This window comes from Salvelinus fontinalis, chromosome 15 (genome assembly GCF_029448725.1).
Source record: "Salvelinus fontinalis isolate EN_2023a chromosome 15, ASM2944872v1, whole genome shotgun sequence".
Classification (NCBI taxonomy): domain Eukaryota; kingdom Metazoa; phylum Chordata; class Actinopteri; order Salmoniformes; family Salmonidae; genus Salvelinus; species Salvelinus fontinalis.
In genome coordinates, this window is record NC_074679.1 from 41,968,992 (window position 1) to 41,992,181 (window position 23,190).

The following is a 23,190-nucleotide window of genomic DNA, read 5'->3' on the forward strand; positions in this document are numbered from 1 at the left end:
TTGGCGAAGACCGAACTAAAGTTAGGGGTTATATGTCAGACTCTCCTATACCACTTGCCCAACATGTTTTACCCCATAGGTTGTATATTTAAAAAATGTAAGGTGATATAACTTGTATCATTGTTATATGGCTGTGAAACCCATAGCCGAATGGCTTTCAGACTGAGCATTTTTCACTGGAAATTGCTGCTGACATTGAACATAGCTTATGGTTAGGGTAATTAATTCATTTCAGGATCTCCTATACCACTATTCCCAACATTTTATATCCCATAGGTTGTAAATAAACCCTTTTAAGGTGATATAACTGGTATCATTATTATAGGACTGCGAAACCCAAAGCTGAATGGCTTCAGATTGAGCATTTCTCACCATTTATTTACGGAGAGAATTTTCCGTTTTATAACACCATTTATTTACAGTAGTGTGTTTATTACTTCTTTCTTCAGTGGAATACAGAATATGTATAAAAATGGCAAATATACCAAAAGCTAAATCAAGCCGAGATTTACGACTTTTTAACCATGTTAATCATTATTGAAACATGAATACATGACAACTGCATACAAGTATTATATAAAAAATTATTCAAAGAAACTGAAGAGTTGGCGATAACATGAGTACAAACAAGGTGTGTGTGTATATGTGTGTAAGTGTATGTGTGCGTGTGTATTATAATTCCCACCATGAAAACCATGAAACCATTCCATTCCCACCATGAAAACGTATCGTCATTCCCCAATCAAATTCCATCATCAATAACACAAAAAAAAATATGTATTTTTTCTTCAATCTGGCAACCCTCATAAAATTCAACATAGACTTGTATAAAATGCATTATGAAAGAAATGGTGTAATGTACACGAAATATGAAATGCATTATGAAGGCCTACTGTTGCCTACACGAAAAGTACACCAGTATCCCAAAGTATAAGTGAAAACAAGCATAGAAAACAGTATTGGCATGAATACATTTTAAAAAATAAGGTAAGGCCACTATTATATAAAATTATTTAGGTGACAACCTGGTTGATTAACAATATTGGGTTGTTATCACGTTTGCTTTTTTATATAAATAAATGTGGGACACAAAAAAAAGGCAGTGTAGAGCACCATTGCCAATTGCTAAATTCCCAATCTGGCCCTCAAACCATCATGGTCACCTAATAATCCCCAGTTTACAATTGGCTCATTCATCCCCCTCCTCTCCCCTGTAACTATTCCCCAGGTCGTTGCTGCAAATGAGAACGTGTTCTCAGTCAACTTACCTGGTAAAATAACGGTAAAATAAAATAAATTGCCCATCATGCATTGCTTTAATACGTTTTAAAAGATTGTTCCGTTTGCCACCATTTTACTTATTTTTTGCTAAGAATGAAGTTGCACAAAAACAGTCTTTTCCTACGAAGTAAATCACACACAAATGTGTATTTTCACTCGATTTAAGCCACACAAAAAATTCACAAAATCTGCTGAAATACTCTGAGTACATATTTGCACAAATTGAGTGTGAGATTGGTGGTTTGTGTCTCTTCAGGTGTCTGGGGGTTTAAAAGCGGTACCCACGACAGGCATATCCATTGTCACCTAGTAGGTGGCCTTTATATGCCCCCCTTGCACACAAACGACTATTGTCAAATATTCTGGTGTCATGGGTGGATCCTGGCCATCTAGCTACGATGTTGGTGAGCTTACCTTTGTCATCGCAGACTGCCTGCACGTTGATTGAGCAGCAACCTTTCCGATTACGGAATAGTTCTCCATTCTCGCCACTAGGGTTGGTAATAGGAATGTGTGTACAGTCTATTGCCTCTAGTACACCTGGGAATATAGCTCTCCTGTCAAATCCAGCTGCTGTTTCCTCTGTAGGATTGTACCATATGTACTGATTCCTTCAGACCAGCAATAGCACTGGAGACTCTGGCTACAATCCTGCAGACGGTGGACTTGTGGAGTTCAAAAAGGTCCCCTTCCACCATCTGGAAATTTCCAGTTGCGTAGAACCGTAGGGCCACCAGGAGCTGCAGTAGTGGGGTTACAGCCTTGTTCCTATCACTCCCATGCTTAATGGTTAGTCCAACCTTTCTTTCCAGTTGCATTACAGTGCTTGGAGAAGCATCATCTCCTTGAAAACTCATCGTTATCATAAAACTCAACAGGATTCAACTAGTCTCAAATTACTATCTAGTCTCGGAGGAACTCTGTCGTTTTGTTCTCTCCACAGGAGATATGCTGCCATTGCATCAGTTAAACCACCTCAAATGGCAGTTTATAATTAATCGCCAATCTAAGTTTATATTCAATTATTATATATTTTTTAGCAACAGATTTATAATTAATCCAGGTTTAAAGAGAAAAATTAACTTAGATTAGAGGAAGGATTTTATTTAAAACTAGGTTTAACAATTGGTGCAACAAGACGAATAGATAAACTTTGATTTAACCCAGTTTAAGAGTTGATCCATGTAGGTGTAACCCATCCATTAGAACTGATGTGCATAAAAAAGATAATGATGACAAAGCACAGGAAAATAACTTCTGGCGCTCTAGAGTGCATTAGATAGCTCAGAGGTGGTTTAAACTGCATTCTAATGTCCACTTTGCTTATGGAAAACCATGTCAAGCGAGTAGAAATTTAAAATGGAAGTTATCCAACTTCCTCGCATGCTTCTGTTATGGGGAAAAGTCCACAATTAAACTGACATTAAATGTGAAGAATAATACATTTGCATCTGTTGGCCATCAATCAACCTATTCATTTCTCTGCCTATGTAGGCAACCATTTTATACAAGAAATATGTTGAAATCACGATATCACTGGAGTCATTGCAAATCAATTTGTTCCACTTGTGTAGCAGCCTATCTGGAGCTGGCAAACATATTTAATAAATAGCCTACAACTTCAGTTTATTGTTCTTGTAGCCTTAATGTTATTATGCAATTATTAATGGCCATGTTAGTTAATGAAATTGGAAGTTATCAATTCTGATCATGGTCACAGTTTAGCTGTTGTTAGAATGCGTTCGACTGAAGGGAACAGTCAGTCAGACTAGGTTACTGGTAAAAAAAAAACAACCTGGCTGTTGTTGACAAGCATAGGCCTATTCAGTTCATATCCATATTTTAATATTTGATGCAGTGATTTAAATTACGATCCTATCCACAGTAGCCTATTCCAGCAGGCAATTGGGAAACGGAAGAACTTTTTACCTCAAAATCGCCTCGCCGTTCATGTTGTAATAAAAATCTACTAAGTAAGCTGCCAAATTGTTTATTTTACATCTTGCCCAAGGCTATTTTAGGCTATCTGAAATTAGATGTAGGGGGCTATAGGCTACCTGCATCTAATAAGGGTGAATTATCTTTTCTCTTGCGACATAATCAAATTCCTTTACTAGTCACATTAGCTCGCAAGAATTATGATTTTGATAGAAAAACTAATTTTGCTTCTTTGGACCTTAGAATTTAAATCGAGATTCCTTCTTAATTCGCTCGATAACGTTATGGAAAAAGTTTTTTTTAGCTAAATGTGGCAACTCCTTTTGCTAGTTTTTAGGTCTTGTGGGTGGGTTTGAATTAGTCATTGGGCTAGAATTTTTTTATAGATCTGGCAACCCTGCGACCAAGTGACCTCTCACATCTGATCATGCTGTGCCCTCTATTTGTCAGGCATTTCAGAAGCGGGAGGGGTTCACCAGCACAGCTGATATAACCTACAGCCCTCAAACACAACTCTGGACCATGAAGCCAGTTCCACTGCGTTTTTTCATTGTTCCCCTCTAATCAGGGACTGATTTAGAACTGGGACATCATGTGGGTGCGATGTATTGTCAGGTAGAACAGAAAACCAGCAGGCTCTGGACCTTGTAGGGTAAGAGTTTAATACCTGACCAAGAGGATTTAGGGAGAAGGGGGGAGAGGGATGAAGTGAGTTAGGGAGACTGTTATTGAGAAAATTAGGTAGTTAAAGAGACAGTGTTCAACAGGAATCTGTGTGTGTGTGTGTGTGGCCTCACCTGGTGTCCACACTGAGTGGCTGCAGAATACTTTCTACTGAAAAACATGCATAGACAAACAATATAGCGTAGTAACATGAATATAAACTATTCTCCATGGTCGGTCCTTTTGTCTATTCTTTGAAGATGGAAGGAGCCACAGTTATACATCTGAGCCTGCTTACTGCTCAACACAATCCATCCATCACATTGATACACAAGTGTTTGTGTTGTAGGGTGTCTAACTGTTCTACATTTTTTCAATATGGGTGACTCTTAAAATAGCCTGTTTTGTTTATGAGCAGGTATCACCCTTACCTGAACAGGCCCTCACCAGAGAGTAGAATTTCAAACGGAGAGAAACTGGGAATTGAATAACTGCAGTTGACATAGCTAAGTAAATGGAAGAATACTCTTATTGCAATGTGGATGGCTCTTAAAAGAGTCTTTGTTTGTGCATAGTGTAGTCTATGGCACAAGGTGTTGCCCGGGAACAGCACCCTCTTCAAGGAAGTAGGAGGTGAAGGTCTCCCGCACACAGAGTTCCTCCCATTTTGCGTTGTTGGCCCCCATCCGGGCAGTAGAGGATGCCTGGTTATTCTTTAAAAGTGCCTTCTTCACCATCATAAACAAGCATGCTCCATTCAAAAAATGTAGAACCAGGAATAGATATAGCCCTTGGTTCACTCCAGATCTGTCTGCCCTTGACCAGCACAAAAACATCCTGTGGCGTTCTGCATTAGCATCGAATAGCCCCCGTGATATGCAACTTTTCAGGGAAGTTAGGAACCAATATTCAAAGGCAGTTAGGAAAGCATAAGGCTAGCTTTTTCAAACAGAAATGTGCATCCTGTAGTACAAACTCAAAAAGTTCTGGGACACTGTAAAGTTCATCGAGAATAAGAGCACCTCCTCCCAGCTGCCCACTGCACTGAGGCTAGGAAACACTGTCACTACCGATTAATCCACAATAATTGAGAATTTCAATGAGCATTTTTCTACGGCTGGCCATGCTTTCCACCAGGCTACCCCTACCCCGGTCAACAGCCCTGCGCTCCCCACAGCAACTCGCCCAAACCTCCCCCACTTCTCCTTCATCCAAATCCAGATAGCTGATGTTCTGAAAGAGCTGCAAAATCTGGGGCGCCAGGGTAGCCTAGTGGTTAGAGTGTTGGGCTAGTAATTGAAAGGTTATAAGTTCAAATCCCCGAGCTGACAAGGTACAAATCTGCCGTTCTGCCCCTGAACAAGGCAGTTAACCCACTGTTCCTAGGCTGTCATTGAAAATAAGAATTTGTTCTTAACTGACTTGCCTAGTTAATAAATAAAGATTTAAAAAATCAGCCTGGCTAGACAATCTGGACCCTCTCTTTCTAAAATGATCTGCTGAAATTGTTGCAACCCCTATTACTAGCCTGTTCAACCTCTCGTATCGTCTGAGATTCCCATAGATTGGAAAGCTGCCACGATCATCCCCCTCTTCAAAGGAGGAGACACTCTAGACCCAAACTGCTACAGACCTACAGTGGGGAGAACAAGTATTTGATACACTGCTGATTTTGCAGGTTTTCCTACTTCTACAAAGCATGTAGAAGTCTGTAATTTTTATCATAGGTACTTCAACTGTGAGAGACGGAATCTATCTCTATCTTTCCAATCTAAAAAAATCCAGAAAATCACATTCTATGATTTTTAAGTAATTAATTTGCACATACCTGTACATAGCCCACCTGTAATTAGCCCATCCAACTACCTCATCCCCAGACTGTTATCAATTTTATTTATTTTTGCTCCTTTGCACCCCAGTATCTCTACTTGTACACTCATCTTCTGCACATATATCACTCCAGTGTGTAATTGCTATATTGTAACTATTTCACCATTATGGCCTATTTATTGCCTTACATTTAAGTCATTTACATTTAAGTCATTTAGCAGACGCTCTTATCCAGAGCGACTTACAAGTACATACATTCATACTTTTTTGTACTGGCCCCCCGTGGGAATCGAACCCACAACCCTGGCGTTGCAAGTGCCATGCTCTACCAACTGAGCCACACGGGACCTACCTCCGTTATCCTACCTCATTTGCACACACTGTGTGTAGACTTCTTCTATTGTATTATTGACTGTATGTTTGTTTATTCCATGTGTAACTCTGTGTTGTCGTTTGTGTTGCACTGCTTTGCTTTATCTTGGCCAGGTCGCAGTTGTAAATGAGATCTTGTTCTCAACTAGCCTACCTGTTTAAATAAAGGTGAAAAAATAAAATGAATAAAAATGCAGCTGGGGATCCAATGTGCCCTGTGAGATAGAGACATGTTAAGGTAGCCAGTGTTCAAGTGGGGCAGAAAGTGTCCTATTCTGAGGCAGTGAAGAGAGTAAAGGATAGCTCAAGGTTGAGTGAGTCGACTGGGAGGCCCCCAGTGAGTAGGCGTGAAGAGAGCAAGCCAGAGAGGATGAGTTTTAGTAAGGTTGCATTTATAGCCATGGTGATCAACTGCACTGCACTGATGGAGCGAAAATCACAGAAGATAGATGTGGTAGTTGTAGCAGCAGAGAAATATTTGGGTTTGAGAGATTTTAATGAAGATCTACAGGAAATTTGAGAGAAGGAGTTCCATCCTCCCTGTCATGGTTCTTCCTGGCACCAGAGGCCGACAGAGACCACCCTAGAGACTTTTACTGGACTCAGGTGTGTCTTATTATTTAATAATTCTGTCCCTGTTAAAATAGGTTTTCTGAGCTCCTTTGCAGAAGCTTGAATTGTTTACCGTGTGTGGTTGTTTCCTGAGTGAGTTTTTGAGACGAGCTGTGTTCAAATACTCATACTACCCACACTAACTGTGTGGGTAGTAACGGCTCTTGTCGGAATGAGTGGACCAAAGCGCAGCGTGGTAAGTGTTCATGATAAATGTATTACTCAAAAGACTCGAACAAAATAACAAAGAGGGAAAACCGAAACAGTCCTGTCAGGTGCAGACACTAAACAGAAAACAACTACCCACAAAACCCAAACGAAAAAGGACAACTTATATATGATCCCCAATCAGAGGCAACGATAGACAGCTGCCCCTGATTGGGAACCACACCAACATAGAAATAAAGGAACTAGAAGGCCCACCCTAGTCACACCCTGGCCTAACCAAAATAGAGAATAAAAACCTCTCTATGGCCAGGGAGTGACACCTACCGTGCTATCTGTGATGTGAATTGAGTATGTACAGTGGTTCCTACTTTAAAAGTTGCAAGCTTACACCGCAGGACTTAGAGGTAATTTGTGGTTTAGTATGGTACCCTGCAGTCACCACTTCATTGCTCCAGACCGGCACAAGGAGGAGTTAGAGCACCAATTATGCTTTTGGGTCCTACTGTGTCTCTAGCTGACAATGAATGGGCGACATAAACCTAAATAGAAACTGATAATTGTGCACGACTTCAGTAGTGCTTTATAAAAAAAACGGAAATAAATCATTCTAAATATCAAACTGGCTTTATTTACAAATTAGTAACAACGTCTCACCCCATGTTCAAGAATGGCCTTTTTCTCGCTCATTTTACGTTATTCGAAAACGAAATCATCTCCAAAATATTTAAGGGTCATTGCACTAATAATGGCTCTGACTAGGGAAACGTTCCAGCTGTTCTGTTCTTAGTGCGTCTGCACGTTCAAACTAAAACAATGTAACTAATAATGGCATCTTTATGCTTTCATTAATAAAATGATGATAAAAATACTCTTTCAAAATGCCGATGTTTATTTATCTATGGATCCATAACGAATTACTATGGGAATAAATATCACTGAATAAGAGAAATATCCTCCAATCCTCCAATGTCATGATGTTGCCCTGTTGCGGGAGGTTTATGACCTAAAGATTGTTCTTTTCCCCAACCTTTTGATGTTAAAATACTCTCTCTATGTTCACAAAGGGCTTTCCAAGAGTCCATTATGTAGAGTGGAGAGAAAAAGGGGGAAATGTATTTATGGAGGGTAATCCAACCAGTTGAAAGTATCCGGTACTTAAAGAATATGACGTCAGACCAGTTGTCGTCTGAGACATTATTACTGATGATAGGATGACATAAAGTGTATCTTGGGAAGTCTACACATTCTAGTTATCAGATTCACATGGAATTGTTGTGCAATTTAAATGTTTAAATATGAAACTATTTGTGAAAAGATTAAATGTAATTTTAGCTTCGAAATGAGAGAATTGTTTTCACAAGTGAACTATGCTCACTCAGTGGCCCCGCCCAAGAGAACAGGCATTGGTTGTGAACTAGGAAACACGCCATTCTCTCCCCCACTACAAAAGCCCATTGACGAAAGTCAATATCAACTACAGAACTAAGCCAACCTCAGCGTGAGCTCTGGTTGTGAATGGTTGAACGACTTAAACCTAACGAAATTAACATTGTGTTCCCGATGACGTGAAGACTGATGTCCATACGTTTAGAAGGGCGAATTTCAACGTGGAGGTGACGATCACCACGCTGGAAGGATGAATTTCGACGATACCAGCCAGAATATAGCAGGAGCTTATAGTATGGCAACTTGGTATGAACTTTGAACTCTTCTTCACTAAAGAAGTGATACCTCCTAGACGTCGAGTTATCAGCAGCCGGTGTAAACATGCGTGGCCTAGGAAAGGACAAACAATTTCTTCAGAAAGACATTGGAATCCTCCAATCCCCCAACCAAATGTAATTATTGGTGGAGAGTCATGTCATTGAAAATAATATTTTTAGATACACTGTAGGCCTACCATAGGCGAAATGAGTATTGGTTACACTACAATTAGGGTGTGGAAATGTTATGCCCCTTAGATCATTTAGAATCCTAAATCCTCTAATGCTGTAGCCTACTACCGACCATCACATTGTACAGCACAATATTTTCCATTCCATCCTAACGGAAACCCTGAGGGTTTAGTTTTTAGTTTTTCTCGGAATAGAAACACCATAATATTATAGTATTCTTATTGGTCATATTATGGATATAGTTAGTATGCCAAAATTTTCTGGATATCGTACTAAATTAGCCAAAATATGAAGTATACACGCAGAAGACAATATTTCCGTACTTTAGGGCCCATGATGAAATTCTTCAGGAAATGCGTGTGGCTTCACATCGTTTACAGATCTTTAGAAAATGGCAGAAAATATGCAGCCGAAAACCAACGATAGCAAATACAAATTCATTGGTTTAACTGATTAGGACAAATGTTAAGAAAATGTTCAGCAATGTAATGAAGTAATTTCTTTTCAAATTTACCTTACCTTACACGTTATGTTGGCTGACAATTTGTTAGCTACGCTGTCCTTACAAACCACATATATCATTACAGCAGTATGTACCGGTATGTTAGCTAGTTACCTAACATTAGATGGCTACGTATACATCAACATGGCCATTATATTAACTATAGGCTATCTAACTAACTACCCCACGTTTATTGACTTGATTAGTCCCGTCATTCTTAGCTGAACTAAATGGTATAGTCGTTGTGCGTTCTCAATGGACATTCAGATGCTTTTGTAAATTCGCCTTCGCTATCAACTCCGATTTCAGAGCACTCTCGTCTCAGTGTCCCAGAGCGCAGAATATTGAATTTACGAGCACTCAACACCAGTTGAATATGGTCGATGTCAATTAACGTCAGCAAAAAAGCGTAATTAAATTGTTGCCAGCAACACAGTTAGTCACCATCACTCTGGATAACATGAAAACTGCCAAACAAGCTCTGCTAGGGCGAGTAAAATGGTCAGAATGGTCACTCTCATTTGTGTCTGGAAGTAGCTAGCAAGCTACCCAACGTTAGCTTGGGTGCTTTACTGCCGTTGTAAGGTCAGAACGCTCAAATCAACCGTCCAGTGTGCGCTCCGGGAGCGAAACGCTCTGAATTTCTAAACGGACAATCTGACAATGCTCTGAATTTACGAGCGAACTCTGGTACTCCAGAAATGAATTTAACCTTTTCTCAATAGGGGGGGACGCTGTTTTCACTTTGTAAAAAATCGTTCCCAAATTAAACTGCCTCGTACTCAATTCTTGCTCGTACAATATGCATATTATTATTACTATTGGATAGAAAACACTCTCTAGTTTCTAAAACCGTTTGAATTATATCTGTGAGTAAAACATCAAACATCAAAACATCAAACTCATTTTGCAGCAAACTTCCTGTCAGGAACTGAAAAATCTGAAATCGGGGGCTCTGTTCCAGGGTCAGCCTATTAATTTGCATGAAATCTATGGGTCTACATGCACTGCATACGCCTTCCACTAGATGTCAGTAGGCAGTGAGAATTGGAATGGGGTGTATAGCTCTATCTGAGGCCGAACAAGAGCTCTTGGAACAGTGGGTCTAGTCTTTTCACCGTTCAGCTTGGCGCGAGAGGGAGCTCAGGATGGCGTTCTGAAAAGCTTTCGTTATAGACGTTAGATATATCCGGCTCTGATTTTATTTGATATATGTGTTGAAAACATCATAAACTAGTTATTTTAAACCGACTTATATCAGCTTATATCAGTTTATTGCGATTTTCTGGAATTTCTTTGTCTTGCGTTATGGTGATTTGGACACTGCTGCGCCACATGGCTAGCGTTGGCTGCAAAGTCTACAGATGAAGAGGGCATTCTACAACCAAACAACGATTATTCTGGACAAAGGACCCCTTGTACAAAATTCTGATGGAAGATCATCAAAAGTAGGAACCATTTATGATGTTATTTCGTATTTCTATCGAAAATGTGTCGTCGTAATTTGGGCGCTGATTTTGGGCGCTGTCTCGCTATAACGTAAGCTGTATGTCGTACTAAAGTTATTTTTTAAAATCTAACACAGCGGTTGCATTAAGAACTAGTGTATCTTTCATTTGCTGTCCAACCTGTATTTTTTAGTAAAGTTTATGATTAGTTATTTGATTAGGATTAGGTGAGTATCAGAAAAATATCCGGATAATTTTGTGCAGTTTGGCTACGTATTCACATTGTTCAACCACGAATTGTACCGCTAAATATGCACATTTTCGAACAAACCATATATGTATTGTGTAATATGATGTTATAGGACTGTCATCTGATGAAGTTTATGAAGGTTAGTGAAATAATTAATATCTTTTGCTGGTTTTGTCGCTATCGCTACCATTGCCTTGAATCAATGCTGTTGTGTGGTTGGATATTGTAGTAAGCTAATATAATGCTATATTGTGTTTTCGCTGTAAAACACTTAAAAAATCTGAAATATTGGCTGGATTCACAAGATGTTTGTCTTTCATTTGCTGTACACCATGTATTTTTCATAAATGTTTTATGATGAGTATTTAGGTATTTCACGTTGGTCTCTGTAGTTATTCTAGCTGCTTTGGTGAGATTTGTGATGGTGGCTGCAATGTAAAACTATGATTTATACCTGAAATATGCACATTTTCCGAACAAAACATATGCTATACAATAAATCTGTTATAAGACTGTCATCTGATGAAGTTGTTTCTTGGTTAGTGACTATTTATATCTTTATTTGATCGAATTTGTGATAGCTACCTATGCAGTAAAAAAATGATGAAAATATGCAGTTGGGTCTTTTGCTATCGTGGTTAGCTAATAGAAATACATATTGTGTTTTCGCTGTAAAACATTTTAAAAATCGGAAATGATGGCTGGATTCACAAGATGTGTATCTTTCATCTGGAGTCTTGGACTTTTGATTTCATGATATTTAGATGCTAGTATTTACTTGTGGCGCTATGCTAGGCTATGCTAGTCAGCTTTTTTACTGATGAGGGTGCTCCCGGATCCGAGATGAGTACCAAGTTTAAGAACACACCTGAAGTTGTAAAATGTCTAACTAGTAATTTGTCATGCTACCTAGCTAGCAAGAGACAACAAAGTTTGAACCTTGATAGCTAGCTAGAAAACAATTTCATAAGATATGACCATCTCGCTACCTGGCTAGCTAGCTTCAGACTTACGACCAGTGTTGAAGTACACATAGAGTGACTCGGTCTTGTGTCAGATACATTTGTACTGGGTCTTGACTCGGTCTCGAACAGTAAGGACTCATAATTTCTTCCCGAGACCAGTGGCGTAGAAAACTCACTATTATAAAATCCATTCAGTCAGCGCATAAAACCGCTTCGCCAGGCCAAATATATACTTCTTTCTTGAACCATTAATATCTTAACGGCCTCATCTATTATAGACATGTTTTCCCAGTGCCGAACCTATAGGCCTTTGTGTTTTACAAGAAGTGCACTCTCCTATATGAGTGCACTGGTCCTTTCCGAATCACAAACCTGTCACACAATAACGGACTAGTGGTGTAGTGGAGGGCATACAACAGATATAAACCGTATACATACTTTTTTTTCAGTGGTCATTACCAATACACCTTAATCCCTACTGATGTATACAACTTATCAATTATGTAGTACAAGAGAGAACTCATGTACAAAGTAGCCTACACAATCGCAAAGCACGTGAAATATATTCACATGCGCACCGCACACAGCCTAGTTTCAGCAGCAGCAAGAGTGTGCAGCTCTCAACTGGTTTTGGCATGGAACAGCTCACAGAAGAATGACATCGGTAGCCGGTACGGTAGGAAAGATGTTTCAACTTATATCTGCTGGTAAATGCTAACTAAAGCAACAATGGGTATGCAAACCAGTTTTTGAAAAAGTTCAGTCGAAGTGTTGGTTAGTAGGCTATTTGTGATGTGCAATTGTCATCATGGGCTGTTTGCATCAGGGGCGTAGACATGGATGGGCCTAGGTGGACACAGGGAAGCCAAGCCCTGACTGGGCCACCCGATCAGATTGATGTGGTTTCAGCATTGTTGTGGACTTAGACATCACATTTTTGTATTTTTGTCTATTAAAAAAAGTGTGATTTTGAGAGTGAAAATCAGACAAATCTACAGAAAAACTCCTAAAAAAACCCACAGGAAAACAGGATATTTCAAACAGGGTGTGTTTCCTTTACTGGGTGGGCCATTTGGGAACTTTTTGGCAAAATTACAGAGCTCAAGGCCATGGGTCTGAACCACGTCCTGTGCAACTGGATCCTGGACTTCCTGGCGGGCCGCACCCAGGTGGTGAAGGTAGGAAACATCACCTCGACTGCGCTGATCCTCAACACTGTGGCCCCACGAGGGTGCGTGCTCAGCCCTCTCCTGTACTCCCTGTTCACCCATGACTGCATGGCCAAGCATGCCTCCAACTCAATCATTAAGTTTGCAGACGACACAACAGTAGTAGGCTTGATTACCAACGATGACAAGGCAGCCTACAGGGAGGAGGTGAGGGCACTCGGAGTAGGGTGTCAGGAAAATAACCTCTCACTCAACGTCAACAAAAGAAAGGAGATGATCGTGGACTTCAGGAAACAGCAGAGGGAGCACGTCAGAAAGTCCAGGACCCAGTTGCACAGGGAGGGGTTGAGACCCAGGGCCTCCAGCTTGATGATGAGCTTGGAGGGTACAATGGTGTTGAATGCTGAGCTGTAGGTATTACATACAGTTGAAGTTGGAAGTGTACATACACCTGAGCCAAATACATTTAAACTCAGTAAAAATACCGTCTTAGGTCAGTTAGGATCACCACTTTATTTTAAGAATGTGAAATGTCAGAATAATAGTAGAGTGATTTATTTCAGATTTGATTTCTTTTCTCACATCCCCAGTGGGTCAGAAGTTTACATACACTCAATTAGTATTTGGTAGCATTGCCTTTAAATGGTTTATCTTGGATCAAACATTCATGGTAGCCTTCCACAAGCTTCCCACAATAAGTTGGGTGAATTCTGGCCCATTCCTCCTGACAGAGCTGGTGTAAGTGAGGTTTGTAGGCCTCCTTGCTCGCACAAACTTTTCAGTTCTGCCCACAAATGTTCCATAGAAATGAGGTCAGGGCTTTGTGATGGCCACTCCAATATGTTGTCCTTAAGCCATTTTGCCACAACTTTGGAAGTATGTTTGGGGTCATTGTCCATTTGGAAGACCCATTTGCAACCAAGCTTTAACTTCCTGACTGATGTCTTGAGATGTTTCTTCAATATATCCACATTTTTCCTACCTCATGATGCCATCTATTTTGTGAAGTGCACCAGTCCTTCCTGCAGCATAGCACCCCCACAACATGATGCTTCCACCCCCGTGCTTCACGGTTGGGATGGAGTTCTTCGGCTTGCAAGCCTCCCCCTTTTTCCTCCCAACATAACGATGGTCAAAATGGCCAAACAGTTCAATTTATATTTCATCAGACCAGAGGACATTTCTCTGGGCAGTTGCAAACCGTAGTCTGGCTTTTTTATGGTGGTTTTGGAGCAGTGGCTTCTTCCTTGCTGAGCGGCCTTTCAGGTTATGTCAATACAGGACTTGTTTTCCTATAGATACTTTTTGTACCAGTTTCCTCCAGCATCTTCACAAGGTCCTTTGTGGTTGTTCTGGGATTGATTGCACTTTTTGCACCAAAGTACGTTCATCTCTAGGAGACAACGCGTCTCCTTCCTGAGCGGTGTGACATCTGCGTGGTCCCATGGTGTTTATACTTCCGCACTATTGTTTGGACAGATGAACGTGGTGCTTTCAGGTGTTTGGAAATTGCTCCCAAGGATGAACCAGACCTGTGGAGGACTACAATTATTTTTCTGAGGTCTTGGCTGATTTCTTTTGATTTTCACATGATGTCAAGCAAAGAGGCACTGTGTTTTAAGGTAGGCCTTGAAATAGATCCACAAGTTATCTCCAATTGACTCAAATTATGTCAATTAGCCTATCAGAAGCTTCTAAAGCCATGACATAATTTTCTGTAATTTTCCAAGTTGTTTAAAGGCACAGTCAACTTAGTGTATGTAAACTTCTGACCCACTGGAATTGTGATATAGTGAATTATAAATGCACAAAGTAGATATCCTAACCGACTTGCCAAAACTATAGTTTGTTAATAAGAAATTTGTGGAGTGGTTGAAAAACAAGTTAATGATTCCAACCTAAGTGTATGTAAACTTCCGACTTCAACTGTAGGTATTACTTCTGTCCAGATGGGATGGAGCAGTGTGCAGTGCAATGGCAATGGTAATTGCGTCATATTTTGGTCTGGGCATGCTCTGAGGACACGGCTAGGGATGCCGTCTGGACCAGCAGCCTTGCAAGGGTTAACATGTTTAAATGTTTTACTCATGTCAGCCACTGAGGAGGAGGAGGGGGGGGGGGCGCAGACTTTGTTAGGGAGCCACAACGGTGGCACTGTATTATTCTCAAAGCGGGCAAAGAAGGTGTTTAGTTTGTCTGGAAGCGTCTTGTGTTGGAGCCGTTGCGTCTCCACCTTGTCCCTGTACCGGCATTTCGCTTTTTTGATTGCCTTGCGGAGGGAATAACTACACTGTTTATATTCAGGCAGTTTGTAATAGCAATAAGGCACCTCGGGTTTGTGGTATATTTCCAATATACCACGGCTAAGGGCTGTATTCAGGCACTCCGCATTAGATCATGCATGAGAACAGCCCTTGGGTGTGGTATACTGGCCATATAACATACTAAAGTGACAAGCGTTTGTACCCCTTTAAGAATACATGTAAATCTTTATTTCTGAGACTTTAATTAACATAAAAAACACTATTTCCGTGTCAAATAGCCAGTTGGCAACCCATACCTTACAGGATTAATTGACAAACAAACAAACATTGCAATGATTCACAGTGATAATTATTCTGGTGTTTTGCGCAATGCCTTTTCTCCCCAAGTCACAAGTCCCTTGTCCTTAATTTGTTTAATTCTTCAGAGCGCCACACTGGTAAATATATCACAAAGCCCTGTAGGGCTTCAGATTTTTTTTTATGTGACCCCTTTTCACCCCTTGTCGTTAAGGGTGAGCTCCCTCACTCGTTGAATAAAAGCCTGTGAAAATGGAAAAAACAAGAAATGTAGTGAGAGAATGAGACACATTTTGACACATTCTGTCAGTGAGAATCCAAATATGTCCAGGTCAGATATGTATCATGACTTTGACACTCAGTTTGACACACCGAGAAACGGACTACATTCTGTCAAACTGAATGACAGTAATGTTGCATGGATGGTGACAATATCACGTGTCCCTGCTGGAATAACCAGTGGAATGAACAGGTATGTTTACATAAGATCCATCCACCTCATGAATGAATTATAGCTTTTCTATCTTTATTCTGAATCAGCTAACCACTGGAAGTAATGAATCTGGGGAAACTACTTGCATACTACAGCGGTTGAGGTGGATGGTGCTGTCTTGTTAACTGTCCAACAAAGCTGAACACGTGTTAGGTGTAGTTACCCTAAACATCCACAGGGGGCGGAAGAGAAAGATATTGAATTCATATATAATAGCACACCTCATGGTATCTGGAATGCTGTATCAAATAGCTGGACCCAAGCCATGATTAAAGGGTCAGTCTGTGATTGGTGCATACATTTTTGGAATGAATTATATATTTTAGCCATTGATTCTTGAAGAATATAACTCGACTTGAGTTTAGGCTGGGATTCATTTCGATCTACGCTAGATCTGCTTAATAGCGCACTTGACATTTAAAGATCATTTAAATACTGTGAATGCGGTCTCCGCGAACGCAGGAACATTGCTTTAAAAAGGTGCATAGCCGAAAAGGGGCAATCGGATTGAAGTGGCTCCCGGCATTATACCTAAAGCAGACATTGCCATTGGCGGCACGGAGTCGCATTAAGAGAAATCCCATGCAGCCTTGTTAACAAATTCGAACACTGGAATGTGAGATGTAATCTACACCTCTATTAATCCTCATTATTTTGTTTAATGATATTCAATTTGGGTAATTATTTGTATCTAGCCTACACTTTCTCGTTCTGAACTTCTAACATGAGTGGGGCGGGATGGTTTCCAAGCAATCAAAAGAGCAGCTGCTTACCTATTTGAAGGCTCCAAGGCAGTAAAAACCGCCAATGTGGGTGCCTGTTATCACCAGTTAACGCTTGAAATGAATGACTATGCCTTAGTGTAATTGTTGTGCCCCAGCAGACCCAAACTATAAGCTTATTGCACACCATTGTTTGTAAATAATGTGATTGTAAACAAACACTGTATAGCTTCAAAACATAGTTAAAACTATCATTTTGAGCTCATGGATGGTCAGTCCTTGCATTCTTTACAAAAAAGATTGCCGTTTTGAAAGTGCGGTAACTGCAGTCGACAGTGGCATTTTGGATGCAGTGATTTCAGAATAACTGCAGTGTACTGTAGTTGAACTGCAGTTGTACTGCACTGTAACTGCATACATTGCAAAATTACTGCAGTAAAAAAAGGTATTTTGGATGCAGTATTTTCAGTTATACAAAAGTGTACTGCAGTTATACTGCAATCTTTTTTGTAAGGGATCCACAGCTAGGGCTGTTACCACCACACCAGCTGTCATGAGTCATGACTACAGTAAAATTCCACGTGACCTTTGAGTCATGGTAATCTCCTTTTATGCACTCTGGACATGCTATGGTAGTATTATTATAATTTTTTTATTTATCTGTATTTATTTCACCTTTATTTAACAAGGCAAGTCAGTTATGAAAAAAATCTTATTTAGAATGACAGCCTACTACCTACCGGAACAGTCTTGTTCAGGGGCAGATCAACATATTTTTACCTTGTCAATTCAGGGGTTCGATCCAGCAACTTTCTGGCAACTGGCCCAACGCTCTAACCACTAGGCTACCTGCCACCCCAACTTGCTAATGACCATCATGTCCTAATGGCCTGGTACTCGGGGCTCTATTGTCCCTCTAACAACTCTGACACCCTCTGACACCAATGCAAATGCAATCAACAATCACATCAAAGACTTATCATGAAAACAGTATCCTGCTTTTAAAACTCACCTCACTATGATGATCAATTTGACAAAAGTTCAACACCAGGTTGAAACTGAGTGTAAAACATGGTCATTGTGGATGATGTTTCAAAACCTAACACAATCAAATGTATTTTTTAAAGCCCTTCTTACATCAGCTGATGTCACAAAGTGCTGTACAGAAACCCAGCCTAAAACCCCAAACAGCAAGCAATGCCGGTGTAGAAGCACGGTGGCTAGGAAAAACTCCCTAGAAAGGCCGGAACATAGGAAGAACCAGGCTATGAGGGGTGGCCAGTCCTCTTCTGGCTGTGCTGGGTGGAGATTATAACAGAACATGGCCAAGATGTGCAAATGTTCATAGATGATAATGGATAATGATAATCACAGTGGTTGTAGAGGGTGCAACAGGTCAGCACCTCAGGAGTAAATGTCAGTTGGTTTTTCATAGCCGATCATTCAGAGTATCTCTACCACACCTGCTGTGCACCTCCATAGCCGCAGTTGAAACTGGAGCAGCAGCACGACCAGGTGGACTGGGGACAGCAAGGAGTCATCAGGCCAGGTAGTCCTGAGGCATGGTCCTAAGGCTCAGGTCCTCCGAGAGAAAGAAAGAGAAAGAGAGAATTAGAGAGAGCGAATTAGAGAGAGCATACTTAAATTCACACAGGACACCAGATAAGACAGGGGAAATACTCCAGATATAACAGACTGAACCTAGCCCCCCGACACAAACTATTACAGCTTAAATACTGGAGGCTGAGACAGGAGGGGTTGGGAGACACTGTGGCCCCATCCGATGATACCCCCGGACAGGGCCAAACAGGCAGGATATAACCCCACCCACTTTGTCAAAGCACAGCCCCCACACCACTAGAGGGATATCTTCAACCACCAATTTACCATCCTGAGACAAGGCCAAGTATAGCCCACAAAGATCTCCCCCACGACACGAACCCAAGGGGGGGCGCCAACCCGGACAGGAAGATCATGTCAGTGACTCAACCCACTCAAGTGACACACCCCTTCTAGGGACGGCATGGAAGAGCACCAGTAAGCCAGTGACTCAGCCCCTGTAATAGGGTTTGAGGCAGAGAATCCCAGTGGAGAGAGGGGAACCGGACAGGCAGAGACAGCAAGTTCGTTGCTCCAGTGCCTTTCCGTTCACCTTCACACTCCTAGGCCAGACTACACTCAATCATAGGACCTACTGAAGAGATGAGTCTTCAATAAAGACTTAAAGGTTGAGACCGTCTCTCACATGGATAGGCAGACCATTCCATAAAAATGGAGCTCTATAGGAGAAAGCCCTGCCTCCAGCTGTTTGCTTAGAAATTCTAGGGACAGTAAGGAGGCCTGCGTCTTGTGACCATAGCGTACGTGTAGGTATGTACGGCAGGACCAAATCGGAAAGATAGGTAGGAGCAAACCCATGTAATGCTTTGTAGGTTAGCAGTAAAACCTTTAAATCAGCCCTAGCCTTAACAGGAAGCCAGTGTAGAGAGGCTAGCACTGGAGTAATATGATCAAATTATTATTTCTTTGGTTCTAGTCAAGTTTCTAGCAGCTGTGTTTAGCACCAATTTAAGTTTATTTAGTGCTTTATCCGGGTAGCCAGAACGGAGAGCATTGCAGTAGTCTAACCTGGAAGTGACAAAATCATGGATTCATTTTTCTACAAAGAAATGGACAGCTTTCTAAGGTGATGATTAATTCAAAACACCTATACACATAGAGATTTTGCATACGCATAGACTTATGAGCCCAAGCCCCCCGAAAAAAAATATATACAAATGATGATTGTGCCTTAAACAATACATAGCCTACCACATATTACACAGGCAGAAAAACTTAAAACAAAACCGAATTAAGATGTCTTTGGTACATAATTGGTCTCTAGCCTATACTCCAAAATGTATCAAATTTGAGTAATCGCCTTTGAGTGTGTACTGTATTATTATGCATACTGGATGGACTGGTAACCTTACGCTACGCTCCAAACATTTTATACGTGAGTCTGGGAGAGAACGTATAGCCCTAGGCGATGCTGTTGGTTCATTGGTTGTGCAGGGAGGCTTACAGTTAGCCTATAATTACAGTGAATTTGTATTTGATTTTTTAAATATCATCATAATAATTGGGTGGCACATTACCTTTAGCGACACAGAATATCTCACAACCATGTGTTTCATCTCCTCCTCTCGCTCCTTCTTTATTGCTTTCTCGAGCATGCAGAGTAGCTGTCAACAGTTTAGTTAAATGTTTAATTGCGAGAACATGTTACCATTGATGTTACCAAACAGATTTCACATGGTTTCCCAATTTTAGCACTGGGTAGCTGCAGGAACAGGGTTGGAGAGCCCATGGCATACAGTTTGGGCGAAATAGGGCATCAGCTGTTGCGTGAAAGCAAGCTCCTCAAACAGTGTTTGTTGAGTGCCGCTCATATTAAGCACAGCTCCGCTATAAAACCGAAGTAGCCTACCAGGCATCATTAAAAAAATGGGACCGGTGGGAAAGCAGGCAGCCTCCATTCACTATTCAAGTGCATACAGATTACATGTCTTTTTCCCCTGCTACTGTTCCTGCCCATTTGATAATGAGCCAGTCGAAATCAAAACTAATTTCACATAGTAAAGACAAGATTCAATTGAGAATAGTCTGATGGGTGAAAATATGATCACTTGATGAAAGCTGTGCAGCCTGAGACTAGGAACAGAGCGCAAGCTTTTTTTGTGTAACGTGTATGTTAAGAATCGGGATGCAAGTACAGGGAGTGAATTAAATAAATACATGAATGAATGAAACATAAGAAACACAAGTAGCGTACAGACAAGAAACACAGGAACAGGAACAATAATGCCTGGGGAAAGAACCAAAGGGAGTGACAGATATAGGGGAGGTAATCAGGAAGGTGATGGAGTACAGGTGAGTCTCATGAAGCGCAGGTGCGCGTAACGATGGTGGCAGGTGTGCGTAATAAAGAATACACTGCTGACAGAGGGGAAGCGGGTGTAAACATAATATTTTGTGACTTTCTCAAAATCATCAACAGCCTAGAGTCGCATCATGCAGCCCCTATATGTTTTAATTTCTAAAACATTCTGTTTGTATCATTCACAACTAAAGTTGCCAAATAAATCTAAATCTAGCATATAAGACCTGTTTCAAATGATGACTTTTATGCTGAACATAGCCACTTCATATGCGCACTTGCTCCGGAATGGGAAAAAAATATCCTATTTTAGTCAGCTAAGGTCAATTATATTGTTCTTACTATAAAATCATATAATATAACATAATGGCACGGGACTTATAAGCATATCTTATCAGCTAAATGAACAAACCTACAGTTGATGGCATTTTCAAAACTGGGCTAGCTAAATGAGTGCTGCATAGCATGCTAGCCAGGTTGGGTAACTCGCAGAGGCGCGCTAGCTATTATTAGCTATTCCTGCCTCCCCACGGTGTAGTTGCTGGGGTAGCTCTCTTGTTCGATATGCATAGTGTTAGGTCACTTGGTTATTCTAAAATGGGCCATGCTGTGGTCAAAGAGGCTAGCTAGCCAAGTGTATGCTAAAAAGCCTCCTGGCTAATGTCGGCTAGCATGCTTAACTTCCAGTGAGTGATACTTACTAGATTTCCCTCTGTGTTATGTAACCCTATTCCTATTTCCAGTTCATGGAGTTGGAGGGCGTTTGCCTGCACCTCCAATGAAGAAGCAGCCCCCCGAGCACTTGATTGGGGTAACCCCCGGAGCGTCGGTCCTTGGCACGGGTCTGAGTGACCAGTACACCCCTCCGCAAAAACATTACGGTGACAAACAGCAGTGCTCCCACATTTGGCAAACGGGGTACTACATCAGCCATTGCCAGAGACCCCTTCATGCAGGCTATACAGTCTCACGGAAGCACAGCGTACGTTGGAAGCTTGTCCATGTTTAATGCTGCCCCCTCTGTTACCCCACGTTCCACCGTGTTCAAGGGGTATATCAATCTTCCAGAGTGAGAGTGACCAGTTTCGTCACTGTCTTCAAGGGGGCGCCCCTCCCGTATAGGTGTCTTATTACTGGGATTCATTGCTGATTACTGTCTGCAGCTCACTAGTCCCCTATGAGGTGTCTAGTGATACAGGTTATGGGCATAGCCACAGTGCTGGGGGTGCTGCAAAACTGTATGCTCCTTTATTAATGGAGACAAATACTCGTCAGCAGAGCGGAGAAAAATCTCTGCTGCATCACCACCCCGAAACATCTTCTTGCGGCCATGGTCATGGGCTCTTTCGGTGATTAGTTGTTGCTAGCGGAGTCGAGGGAATGAGCAGGGTAGGACACGACCACGCTATTATCCCACACATGGTTCATATGAGCCCCGAAATGAGCTGTCTGTCTCCAGCACAACGCTATTCATTCCTGGGAATTAGATTAAATTACGAATCGCCCCTATCTGTTACAACAGAAGAGGTCCGTTTTTCAGAGCTGTCTGTCACATTTCCAGCTAGGTTACAATGCTCTTTGCGCTAGTACGTATGACCGGTTGGTAAGGTAATCTCCATAACTGCATTTTTTCCCCTGGGTCTATTTTTTTATTGGTGCGGTCCAGCACTGTGTGCCAGAACGCATCTTACCGCCTAACCAGATAAAGCTTGTTATGACAACAGTACCCCCAAGTGGCATGACCAATTAGGGTACGTCACTGATCACCGGAACCCGTGTACCCAGAGTAGACCGGTCTTTAAGCAAACCTTAGCACACTCAACCAAGTTCCACAGTGCCCACGGGTGTTAAAAGTGTGTCTTCCGTATGTGAGTTTGATGAAAAGTGTTCCTTCTCCATGTGCAGACACACGGTTGTCAAGAGTGGTTGAAATGGAAGAAGAACCTATCTCTTCCAGCCCACTCCCAGGGAGTCTTGCTGTCTGCTCCGACCAATGGCGCGCAATGCTTAGTGTCACCCTGGATCATGCGAACAGTGACGTCAGGGTACAGGCTCATTTGTTGTTTGTCACCCACGCTTCTCCCGTATCATCACGTCGACTGTTCCTGAGGCCTCAGTGCCCGTTTTGAGGGAGGAAATATCCTCCGTCTCCAGAAACAGGCAATCCCAGTGGTTCCTATGTCAAAGCTCTGGGACTGCTGGTACAGACAGTATTCCTGGTTACGAAAAGGCACGGGACTGACAATATGTCAGTGGTGGTGTGCGTCAAAACATAGGCAGATACTCTGTCTCTCTCAAATCAAATTGTTTTTTGTCACTTGTGCCGAATACAACAGGTATTACAGTGAAATGCTTACTTACAAGCCATTAACCAACAATGCAGTTTTAAGAAAATACCCTCC

At 41.4% G+C, this 23,190-nt stretch overlaps 1 long non-coding RNA gene across 1 annotated transcript; it reads right to left on the reverse strand.

Moving 5' to 3' along the window:
- Positions 1 to 391: 391 nt before the first annotated feature.
- Positions 392 to 22,768, reverse strand: LOC129812000 (uncharacterized). The gene is made up of 2 exons (XR_008752969.1): positions 21,490 to 22,768; positions 392 to 18,451 (listed from the first exon to the last, which is right to left on the reverse strand). It is a non-coding gene; the product is annotated as an uncharacterized LOC129812000 (long non-coding RNA).
- Positions 22,769 to 23,190: the final 422 nt, after the last annotated feature.